Source organism: Galeopterus variegatus, unplaced genomic scaffold (assembly GCF_000696425.1).
Source record: "Galeopterus variegatus unplaced genomic scaffold, G_variegatus-3.0.2 Scaffold19, whole genome shotgun sequence".
Lineage (NCBI taxonomy): Eukaryota > Metazoa > Chordata > Mammalia > Dermoptera > Cynocephalidae > Galeopterus > Galeopterus variegatus.
In genome coordinates, this window is record NW_007726130.1 from 1061802 (window position 1) to 1074842 (window position 13041).

The following is a 13041-nucleotide window of genomic DNA, read 5'->3' on the forward strand; positions in this document are numbered from 1 at the left end:
ATCATCCTAAATGGGTAAAATCTGAAAGATTATCCCTTAAGAATGGGAACAAGAGAAGGATGTCTCGTCACTCCTATTTAACAAAGTATTGGAATTACTAACCAAAGCAATCAGCCAAAAGAAATACCTAAAAGGCATCAAGATAGGAAACAACAAGATCAAACTGTCCCTATTTGTAGATGACTTTATCCTATATAGGGAAAAGCCTGAAACCTCCGCAAATAAACTCTTAGAGTTGAACAAAAAATTGAGTAAAGTTACAGGATACAAAATCGACATTACAAAATCAATAGCATTTTATACTCCAACAATGAACTAGCAGAAAAAAAAAAAAGAAAGAAAGAAAGCCCATTTATAATAGTCACTAAAAAAATGAAATACCTAGGAATCAATTAACCAAGGAGATGAAAGATCTCTACAATGAGAACTACAAATCCCTGCTGAAAAAAATTAAAGACGGAAACACATTCCATAATCTTAGACTGTGAAAATGTGCATACTATCCAAAGCAACCTACAGATTCAACACAATGCTTACAAAATACCAATGATGTTCTTCACAGAAACAGGAAAACAATCCTAACATTCATGTGGTACAACAAACAACCCGAATAGTGAAAACAATCTTGAGCAAAAAATAAATAAGTAAGTAAATAAAGAAAGAAAGAAAAATAAAAATAAAATAAAGCCAGAGGCATAAAACTACCTGAGTTCAAATTATACCAAAAAGCTATAGTAACAAAAACAGTACAGTACTACTGGAATAAAAATAGACAATCGGACTAACAGAACAGAGTAGATAACTCAGAAATAAATCAACATACTTGCAGTCAACTAATCTTCAACAAATGCACCAAGAACATGCATTGGGGAAAATACTGCCTCTTCAATAAATGGTGCTGGGAAAACTGGTCATCTATATATAGAATAATGAATCTACAGTCATACCTCTTGTCATATAACAAAATCAACTCAAAATGAATTAAAAACTTAAACATAAGACCTGAAAATATAAATCTTCTATAAGAAAACATAGTGGAAACACTTCAGGAAGTTGGACTGGGCAAAGACTTTATGAATAAGACCCCCAAAGCACAGGCAATAAAAGGAAAAATAAGCAAATGTGATTATATCAAACTAAAAGGCTTTGGCACTTCAAAAGAAACAACAGAGTGAAATGACAACCTACAGAATGGAGAAAATATTTGCAATCTATACATCTGAGAAGGGATTAATATCTGGAATTTATAAGGAACTCAAACAATTTAACTGTTAAAAAAACAACTAATCCCATTAAAAAGTATGTAAAGGAGCTGCATAGACATTTTCCAAAGAAAGACATACAGAAGATGGCCAACAGGTACAAGACTAAGCTCAAGCATCCCTATTCCCTTCAATGCCCTCCTGTCCCATGAATAAATACTATGGTGGGGTCATGTGTTACACAGTGGTCATGTTCCAAAAGCAGACAATGAGGCTAAAGTTGTCAATAGTCAAAGTTAAACTTGACATTGCCCTAGGAAAATACGGTAAGTGAAACCACTTTATTGCCTCTCAGTAGATTCAACATACCCATTTTTTTCTCCAGATTTGGAATAGATTGTTGTGTTTTTGGGTGAGCTGCACAAAAAAATAGTTGGCTTGTGTTTTAAGGCCAACTTGTGTGACTAATGCCTGTTCTTAAACTCTGCAATCTCATTAAAAATGACTTTTGAATAGCATATATATATGTCATGTTTCATTTATGGACCACATTAATTAAATGGAAAGATAGTCATTGTATGATGGAGTTTAGATGTATTATCCTCCCAGAACTCAGGTGGAAATCTGATCCCCAATGTGGCAGTGTTGGGAGCTGTTTGAATCATGGGGGTGGATACCTCATGAATGGATTAATGCTCTCCCTGTTAGGTGGAGATAGTGAGTGAGTTCTGTTCTCGCTCTATTAGTTCCTGTGAGAGCTTGTTGTTTTAAAGACCCTGGAACCTTCATTCTCATTCTCTCTCTCTCTCTCTCTCTGTCTCTCTCTCTCTCTCTCTGTCTCTCTCTCTCTCTCTCTCGTTCTCTCTCTTGCTCGCTTCCTCTCGCCGTGTGATCTGCTTGTACCCGCCAGCTGCCTGCCACTTTCTGCCATGAGTAGAAGCAGCCTGAGGCCCGCACCAGATGCAGCTGTCCCAGGATCGTGAGCCAAATAAATCTCTGTTCTTTATAAATTACCTAGTTTCGGGTATTCTGTTACAGCATCACAAAAATAGACTAAAACACAGTAAAAGTTATTTTTTCTCTTCTTTTTATTTTGCTGTTTTCATGTAAAATAAATGGAAAAAAAGATGCAAACTCTCTGTCATCCTTCCTTTGGGCCTTTCACTGAAAATAGTATATTGAAATGGCATATGATATATTGTAAGTAGAAAGGCATGATGGAAAATAGTGGATTAATGGCTGACAGAGAAGAAGAAAGAGACAGATACAAGTATGAACAGATAAAAATACCTTATAATATATTAATAAAATGTTAGGTAGCTGCTTAGATACAGTTATGGAGGTTTAGGGATAGAGATGAATATATGTATAACCAAGATGACAAGTGGAGAGCTTCACAGACAGCCTACTAATAATATTAGTAGAAATATTAGTAAGAGAGACACTGATAAAGTGATCATGGAAAGGAGATAGAAGTAGATGAGGATACCAATATATGACAGATAAGTGTGCATTCATTTAATAAATATTCATTGGGTAACTATTAAGTGCCTGACACAGTAAGTGACTGGAAACACAATTGTGAGCAAAAAGAGACTTATGTTCTCTGCCCTCACTGAGTTCAGAGTTAGACATATTATTTTAGAGAGTGTTAGGTGCTACGAAGAAATTTAAGAAAATAAAGACCAAGAAAGGGATGGGGATGCAAGTTTAAGAAGGGTTGCGAATAAAACTCCAAAATAAAAAAGATGGCTGAATGAAGAGGAGAAAATAATATGATGTTAGACAGATAACTAGAGGTGAGGAGTTGATGGAGATAGATGTATGCTGAGCAGTCGAGCTAGGTCAATAAGTGAATGAAAAGGTGAAAAAGATGGATAGTTGATAGATAGAAAATGATAGTAAAGATAAGCAATTAATGTTAAATAAATTAATGCAAAAATGAAGAAATGCAGAGGTAAATAGATCCGTGATAAAATGGTGATATATAAGAATAAAAATATGAAGAAATTGACAGTTTATTCAGAAGAAATTTTCAAACCCATATTCCTATGAATATTTGTATGGTTCACATATTATTACACGTCTTTTACTCAGGGAAATTAGTACACATGAAGCAAGTGTGTACTCAGATTAAATACAATTAATATTTTTAAACAGAAAATAAATCGATGCGAACACAGCCTTTAATTTGAGGAACAGCTCTGGTTGTTTGAACGATTACAGATTCATACACAGTATGCTTTTAATTCATTTCAAAAGCAGAATCTAATAGTAATTATTACCACAGCTATTGGCTTGTAAAAACTCGTTAAGTTTGCCGAGTCCCATAAATATGATGAGTGCTTATTATTTTTAGCTGTCAGTAATTGTTGCTTAGCAGCCCTGGAAACTCCTTTGTCAGAAACAACAATCACGTAGTGGATAGAACTGGAAAATATGCTGCCTGCAAACTCTCACCCAGCATGGAATCCACTCAGCTGGAGCTGCCAAGGGTGAACTTTCACAAGACACCCAAAGAAAGAAACCTTTTCTGCCAAGAAGGGAGATAAGTGCAGTAAGAAACAAGGAGAGACACAGAAGTTTTGTTTGTTTGTTTGTTTATTTTAGCATAGACATCCTCTAACTACACAATAATGAAAAAGAATGTTGAAATTTATGTGTAAATTGTGTGTGTTGACAAATTTCCAAATAAACTGAAAAATGCTTTGAGTCAGTAGCATGCCGTGTTTTACCTATATCATCTAAGTACTCATTCATTTATTCATTAAACACTTCCTAAGAATACACCATAGCAGAAACCTTATTATGTGATGCAATTGTGACCAACAGTTGGTTGATTATTCAAAAACATTGGCCAAAACTGGGAATCACTTAAAAATAGCATATTTTTATTTTAAACATTTATCTAACATTAAATAATATAAATGGACATTTATTCTTTTTCTTGGTCTCATTCTTCTTTGTCAAGGCATTTTAATTTAGTATGGGTCCTCTGAGTTAATTTTATTATGGCCATTATTACATAAACCACATGATAAAACATCATCTCTAACACAAATTTCACTTTCTTTGAAGTGTAGCAGAAATCTGAGGTGTAGAATGCCTCTATATTTTTGTTTTAGTTTTTCCAATCTCTCATTCACACCTAATTCTAAAACAATTCTTTTTTATGAACAATTTACTTTTATAAGGTCTTTCTTAATTGTTTAATTTAGGTTTCACAGAAGGAACAGCTCTCTTTTTAAATTCATATGTAATTAGTTTATACAATATTAAATTAAATTAAATTATTACAGTAATAAGTACACTTGGTATAAACAGATTTAGAAATAAACATAAAAGTTGTTGGTCAGCATACAACTCAACAGGTAGAAGCAGATGTGTATAAGGAGGTTGGCTATTAGCCGTGAGTTTTCAGTGTGCCTAACAGCATTAATCAGTTTTAGAAAAGGAATAGAGTGCATTAATAATCAAGCCAGAGATCAGATAAGAGTTTTGACATTGTGTGCCAGCCATTAGGCCAGGCCTTGGGTATATGAACTTGTAAGCTTCTGTCTTCAGCTAACTAACTACATTAATACCAAATTTCAAAAATGCTTTCTTGGTACAGCTGAGGTGAGTTCGAGCACTTGCTCTTTATTTAATTCATTCTGTGGCATTTACCGGTGATTTCTCCTCTTGCTGCTCAATTTTCTCTATGTAGTGAAACTTTAGGGCAGATACCACTAAGATTCCTTGCTGCTTTCTGTTTCTAAGAATTGGTGTTTAGAGTTTGAGTTTGATTCACTTTTTTTTTTTTTTTTTGCTTAAGAAAGATATACAAAGAGAATGATTGGACCATGGATCATATTTGGATATTTCTGATAAAGGTTTAATAGTCCTTTTAAAATTACATTCTAGGTCTGGGAATATAAGGAGTAAGTTACTTACACATTGCTGTTGGCAGTCTGATATAATGGTAGGACCAATGAATTAAGAGTCAAAAGGTTAAGGTTTAAATTTTAGCTCTAACAGTTTATAGCATCTTATTCATGGAACAAGTCCATTGGCCTCTTGGGATTTCAGTTTATCGTTTGTAAGATAGGATAACTATATATGTGTGTCAGTTTTCCATTGCTGTTTAACAAATTATCTACATCTTAGAAGCTTAAAACAACAAACATTTGTTAACACTTTCTGTGGGTCAGGAATCAGGAGTGACTTAGCTGGATGGTTCTGGTTCTGAGTCTCTCACGAGCTTGCAAGTCCAGCTTCTGGCTGGGTCTGCAGTCATATGAAGGCTTCACTGGGCCTAAAGGATCCATTTCCAAGCCCACTTATGCAGCCTCAGTATCATGTTGGATACTGGCCAGAGAGGGCAGAGAGCAAGAGAGCAAGAGACAGACAAGAAAGAAGCTTTGGTACAAAGAGAAAAAGAACCAAAAAAGAAGCCACTGGGTTTTTTTTGTAACCATTGCAAGTGGCATCCCTTCTATTTCTCTTCACTGAAAGCACAGCACTAAGTCCAACCCACACTCATAGTGAATTCAGCTTTACCCTTTGAAGAGAGGAGTATCAACAAATTTGTAAATATAATTTAAAACCATCAAATACGTAACACTGATATTAACCCCCCTGTACCTTCTAAGGTGACCGCTATAGTATATTTGAGGAAAACAGCAGCAGCAATAGCAAAATTAAGAACAAGAACAACATAAATATACCTACAACAGAATTATTTTTATGTAGCAGCTGCTTCTTTGAATCTCGCCTGGCTCTATGTCTGGGACTTGTGAAGTACTGTTTTCTTTCTGACAATTCAGTTATCCCTAGAGACATCACAGAGAAGTAACTGAATTGGAGCACACAATTTCTTCTACTGGTCTGTCACAGCAATCTCCACAAAATGGCCACACAGGCTGTTCAGCTGCTGTGTACATTTTTATTGTTATTATTATTGAAACATAATTGATTATACATATTTGTGGGGAGCAGAGGTGAATATCAATATCTGTGTGAAATACAACTGCATTATACATTAATGGGTAGTTGGAGAGAGATAGAGGACGTTTCCTACTGCAGTATCACAATCCTAGAATTGAATATTGAACATATCTGTTCTGAAAAGTCTCACTGGAGTTTCTCACTCAACACCTTTCTCTAAAATGCTCCATCTTTCTGTCATAGTAGCTAATCTCTCTCTCCTGATTATCTCTTCGTTGCTCTCTCCAACTTCTAATATTCTTTTTCACCTCTTGTGCAGAGCAATTTAACTGTCTGTTGTACCATTGCATCTTTGTGATTCAAACCCTTAGGATGTCACTTTCCACCTTCAGTTGGCATGTGGAAACATTTTCCTAAACACAGTTTTCTCACGAGTAGTACCTGCTATTCAGGTAGTATTTTCACATAAATATCACCTGCCCATTCATCTATTAATTCAATCATTTATTCGCACATTCTTTATTGAGCCACCTGTGATATGTTAAATCATGTCAAAAGTACAAAACCAATTAAGACATTGTCTATGCTTCCCCAAATATCATAACATCATAGTTTAAAGGGAGAGATGAACAAACAAACAAACAAACAAAAAACCCAAAACAAACAAACAAACAAAAAAACGGAAAGTAAATTCAGGGGGCTTTCTTAAAGAGTGAGGGATAAGATCTAAAATGAGTGTTGAAAGTTTCCTAGAAATCACCCAGAGACAAAGTTGAGGAGCGCAGAAGAAAAGAGATTTTCAGACCAGCAGTTCTCAAACTTGATTTTGCATCTGAATCACCTGCTGCTATTAAAACACAGATGCCAGAATTCACCCCCATAGTTTCTGATTCAATAAGTTGGGGGTGGAGATTGATAATTTACATTTCCTGTGAGTTCCCAGGTGATTCTAATGCTGATGTCACTGGTCCACAGGTCATACTTTAAGAACCACTGCTCTAGGCCAAGAGTGATGAACTTGATGCACATGGAATATTGCACATAGATAAGAAGAGCTGGCACTTAATATCCAAAGAGAATAGTGATGAGAGATGAATTTAGAAAACCAGAACTACACCATGACTCACATTGAACGTTGTTAAGAGGCTGATCTTCATCCTCAGGGCAGTGGGAACATTGACTGCTATGAAGTAAGGGAGTGTACATAGTCATACTGAAGCTTTGGAAAGATCACACTAGCTGCAATGTTGAGAATTGACTAAGGTTGAGGGCAGATCCCTAGCAACAACACCTAAGAAGTTGTTGTATTATATCAGATGAAAGATGAGCTATGATAATGGATATTGGGATAAAGAAAATTCCCATTTAAAATATAATAATATTAATAATAATGATAGCCAAAGTTTTTTTTTTTTTTCATTTTTGTCTTTTTTCATGACCGGCAATGGGATCGCAACCCTCCGTGTTGCGCCCGCACCTAGCTCAGCCAGTGAGCAGCCGGTCTGTATGTGGGATCCGAACCCTCGGTGGGAGCGCCACCGCGCTTCCCAAGCGGCGCACTGTAGCAGTGCACCACCGGGCCGGCCCCGATAGCCAAAGTTTTCAAACACTTACTATGGGGTATGCATGCATTTAAGAGTTTTATAAGGATTATTACATTCAATTCTTATAGCAACCTTATGGCAAACGTTTGATCATTAGCCCTATTTTACAAATGAGGAAATTAAGCTTTAGAGAAATTGTCATTTGCTTAAGGTCAGACAGCTAAGAAAAGATATATTCAGAATCCAAATATAGTCTAGCTCTAGAGCCTCAGCTCTTAACTTCATGCTTTGGGGTAAGAATAGAAATTAATGGTCATGGACAAGTTTATATTTTGGGCAAACAAGTGATCATAACCAAATATAAGGGGTCAAATGCCTGACAGGTTGTGTGGTGACCTGACCTATTGAGCTAAGTGCACTTCTTGCATCCTGGCTCTCTCTCATTTACCATAATAGTGTCTAAGAATGAAAGCCCAACCACAGAGGGACTTTGCACCCCACCTCTACTTTCAGTTACTGGGATTATAAATCTACTAACCTCTCAATTTACCTAAAGGGTAAGGTGCAGAACACTTTGAATTGCTAAATAGAGAAAGAAGTTCAGTGCAGTATTTTGAGCATAAAACTGTGTCACAGACATTTACAGAGATTTTCTCCTTTAGGATAGTACTGTCCATGATCTCAGCTCTATTCTCCTGGCTCACTCTGTGATTGTGACACTGACCTTCTTGCTGCTCCTCACAAGGCCTTTCATTTCCTCTTCTCTCTGCTAGAGATCAATGGTTCATTTTCTTAAGTCCTTTACATTGCTGTGCAAATATCTCATCAGAAAGTGTTCCCAAGACCTACCAATCACTCCCACAACCATGACCTCGTTCTGTTATCTTCATAATACTTATCACTGTACAAAATTACCATGTGTATTTGTTTACCAAGTATCTGGTTTTTATTGTCTATTTACTATGTGGCTCCCCTTGAAGGAAGGATTTTAGAAAACTAAAAGTTTGTCTGTCTTTTTCACTCTTGGATTCTGAGTTCCTAGAAGAGTATCCAGCACATAACAGTTCTTCAGTCTGGAGTGAAATGCTGTGTTTGAAGTATATCAATAAAATCCAGCCTAAGGCAGATATAAAGGAAGAAAAGAGAGGAGGGTTTCAATAGATTTTTTCGAATAATTACAAATTTCTTCTTTAATACTACACCAAAACTCAATAGATGGTAATTTCTTAAAGGTTAGTTGCAATGTGGAATCTTAATCCAAATCAATATAAAAATTGTATACTTATTTACATTAAGCTCCATTGTTTTTCTTGTACTTTGGATCCCCATTGATGACTCATTCGTAACATCATGCATTGGTCATTTGGAAAACAGTAGTTGACTGAGGTATGCGTACCTTTCAAATGCTGACTCTTTAATTTATGCAGTATAGAGAGTTGTATTATGAATATCACAACCAATCTAATCAGTAAAGTATTTAAGCATTGGGAAGCTGTCAAGCTTGCACGGCAGATACAAATTTTTCAACATTCCCATTTTTGCTTGAATTTTTAAATAGTATCATTGGCAACAAACACTGACATTTGTTTTCCTCAAAGTGATAGACTTCATTTATTTCTCAAAAAATGTCTGCTAAAAGCCCAAGTCTGAATCACAATAGTTTGTCTGTTAGTCTTTCAAGTAAAAATGGCAGTCCCTGAATAAAGGCAGCTACCTCAGTTTGTAACTCAATCATAGAAATGACTTTCCTCGAAACAGCATTATTACGTTGGTACACAGCAGCAGCACTTTATGTGAAATTCCCATTTTGTCACCAATAATATTTTTAAAAGACTTGTACTCAAGATTTAAGATTTATTTTATTTTATTTTATTGATTGATTGATTATGAATTTTCATGAGATACAAAGCTGATTGTCCCCCCTCCTGCCCATGATGTGAGGGCAAGATTCATACTAGGGGCATACCCATTACCAGAAATTACCTTTGTACCCTTTGTCCCCTCCCAATTATCCCCAACCTCCTTCCCCCACCCCCTCTCCCCTCCACTCCAATTTGTAGCCCTAGGAATGTTCCCTCCCTCTGTTGGACCACGGCACTACTGTGGTCTTTATTTCCTGCTTTTCTTTCTCTCTTAGCTCCCACATATGAGTGAGCACATGCAGTATTTATCCCTCTCTGCTTTGCTTGTTTCACTCAACATAAGTTTCTCCAGGTTCATCCATGTTGTTGCAAGCAGGAGCATTTCATTCTTTTTTTATGGCAGAGTAGTATTCCATAGTGTATATATACCACAGTTTCCTTATCCGATCATCCATTGATGGACATTTAGATTGGTTCCATATCTTGGCTACTCTAAAAAGAGCTGCAATGAACATGGGAGTGCAGGTATCCCTTCACCATGATGATTTCCATTCCTCTGGGTATCTACCCAGAAGTGGGATTGCTGGATCATATGGAAGAACTATCTGTAGGTGTTTGAGAAACCTCCATACTGTTTTCCATAGTGGTTGCACAAATTTACAGTCCCAACAACAGTGCAGGAGCATTCCCTTCTCTCTACACCCTCGCCAACATTTTTTATTCACCATCTTTTTGATTATAGCCGGTCTAACTGGAGTGAGGTGTTATCTCAATGTAGTTTCAATTTGCATTTCCCTGGTGACTAGTGATGTTGAGCATTTTCTCATGTACCTCTTGGTCATTTCTATGTTTTCCTTTGAAAAATGTCTATTCAGCTCCTTTGCCCATTTTTTTAATTGGGTCATTTATTTTTTTACTGCATAATTGCTTGAGTTCTATGTATATTCCAGATTTTAGTCCCTGGTCAGATGCATAGTCAGCAAAATTTTTTTTCCTACTCTGTAGTTTGTCTTGTCACTCTGTTGATTGCTTCCTTTGCTGTGCAGAAACTTTTTAGTTCGATATGGTCCCATTTGTTTATTTTTTCTTTTGCTGCTTGTGCTTTCGGGCTCATGTTCATAAAGCCTTTGCCCTAACCTAACTACTGAAGTGTTTCACCTATATTTTCCCTTAGTAATTTTACAGTTTCGAGTCTTATACCTAGGACTTTAATCCATTTTGAGTTGGTTTTAGTCTATGGTGAGAGATGCATATCTGGTTTCATTCTTCTGCATATGGATATCCAGCTTTTCCAGCACCACTTGTTGAAGAGGCAATCTTTTCTGCAATGTAGATTTTTGTTGCCTTTGTCTAATATCAGAAGGCTATAAGCCTGAGGAGTGATCTCTGGGTTCTCAATTCTACTCCACTGGTCTGAATGTCTATTTTTATACCAGTACCATGCTGTTTTGGTTTCAACAGCTTTGTAGTATAATTTGAAGTCAAGCAGAGTTATGCCTCTGGCTTTGATTTTTTTTGCTCAGGATTGCTTTGGCTATTTGTGGCCTTTTGTTTTTCCGTAAGAAAGGTAAGATTGTTTTTTCTCCATTTCTGTGAAGAATGGCATTGGTATTTTGATGGGGATTGCATTGAATCTTGGGTAGTATAGACATTTTCAAAAAAAAGATTTAATGAAATTACTACATTTTACTGTGCCATTTAACATATTAAGCAAAACTTGCTTTAAGTTTTAAGTTAAATAAGACTTTTTTTTTCTCGTCTGTTTTTTTTTTTTTTTTTTTTTTTTTTTTTTCATTGTGAATGTATGACCATGAAGAAATACAGTGTCTCCTAGTACATTTTGGTAACACTGTCTTGATTCATGCTAATGTGCCAGCAGTTTTAACCACCACTAACTTTACTCCATCAGCACAAAAGCCAACACAGTGAAAATGGCAACTTATATCTTAGTCATATTATAAAAATAACTTATGCCTTACTCACCCTCTGAAAGCATCTAAGGAACCCTTTCCCCTTGGGTCCCAGAATCACACTTTGGAAACCACTAATTATATACCTTAGAGTGAAGTTGATGGATCAAATTGTATGCACATATTTAACTATACTAAAAAACATGGAATTGCTTCCAAACTGGTTATATCAATTTAGGTTCCCACTGGCAGTGCATGAAATATCCTATTTCTAGCCCATGGTATTGTCTGACTTTTAATTTTTTGCTCAATTCCTTTCCTAAGAGGCCAGGGATATTTTCTTAACTGTTGCATCTTTCTTTGAGTAGCCTATGAATATGCAGGAAGTATGTGTTTTATCAAATATATATGTATTCAAAGGGTAGCATATTATACACACAGTTTTAATTTTTGCTTGTTTCCATTACTAACATTACTTAGATATATTTTCTTATCAAAAATATAGAACTGTTTTATTAGTTTGTCATTTTATGGATGCACCATAATCTGACCATTATTTTTATGTATTTATTAGTAGCTCTCTACTAATAAAATTTTTAATTCTATTAATTATTTTTCAGCTGGACATGTTGCACATAAAATTTCCCAATACATCACTTATCTTTCAACTCTGTTATGGTACCTAAGATTTCTTATTACAACATTAGCCAGATTTAGAATTTTTTTCTTCATATTTTTCTTTTCTTCTGTCTTTTGTAATGTGTAAACTCCTGTCTTGTCATTGAGACAGTCTTCCATGTTGTATTCTGAAAGTGTTGCAGTTTTGATTTTCACATTCAAATTTTTCTCCACCTGGATTTATTTTTCACCTGGTGTGATGTATAATCTAATTTTATTTTTTTCCATATGGATGGCCAATTTCTTAGCAAATCTCTTCTTTCCCCCACATATTTGAATTGCTGTATTTTTAAGTTTTCATATATAAGTGGACTAGTTTCTAGGCTCTCAATTCTGTTCTACTTGTTTGTAATCTTTCCAACAATACCATTCTGTCTTAATTGCCATGGTTTTTAAATGATTTTTTAAAGTTTATTAATGTATTAATATTATTTGTTTTTACATTCTATGATGGTGTGGAGCAGTTGTGGGGGAGGGGAAGGAAATAGGGTGGGAGAAGGAGGAAGGAGGCCTGTGACACCCTCATCATTCTTGCAGGGGAGACTAGGGGGATTCCAGAGGTGTCTTGGTCACTGTTGGGCTGATTGTGGGTGTCAGGTTGTGTGGCCAAGGCCCTTGTTCCCCCACCACCCTGGCTCAGGAGAGCCCAGGGCACTTCCTGTGGTGGCATGGTGCTCATCACTGGGCTGGTTGCAGGTGTCACGGGGCATGGCTGAGGACCCCAGCCCTTCCCGCTGCTGGCTTGGTAGCTCAGGGGATTTCCAGTCCTTTTAGTTTTTATAGATGTTCTGTGGTCATGTAAGACCTTCACTAGTTAATGTCAAACTTTGTCTCTTTTCCGTGGACATTTTTTTTCTTCCAGTTCTGTGTTGGATTATATGCTGTTCCTACCATTTAAACTCTACACTGGAACTAATTT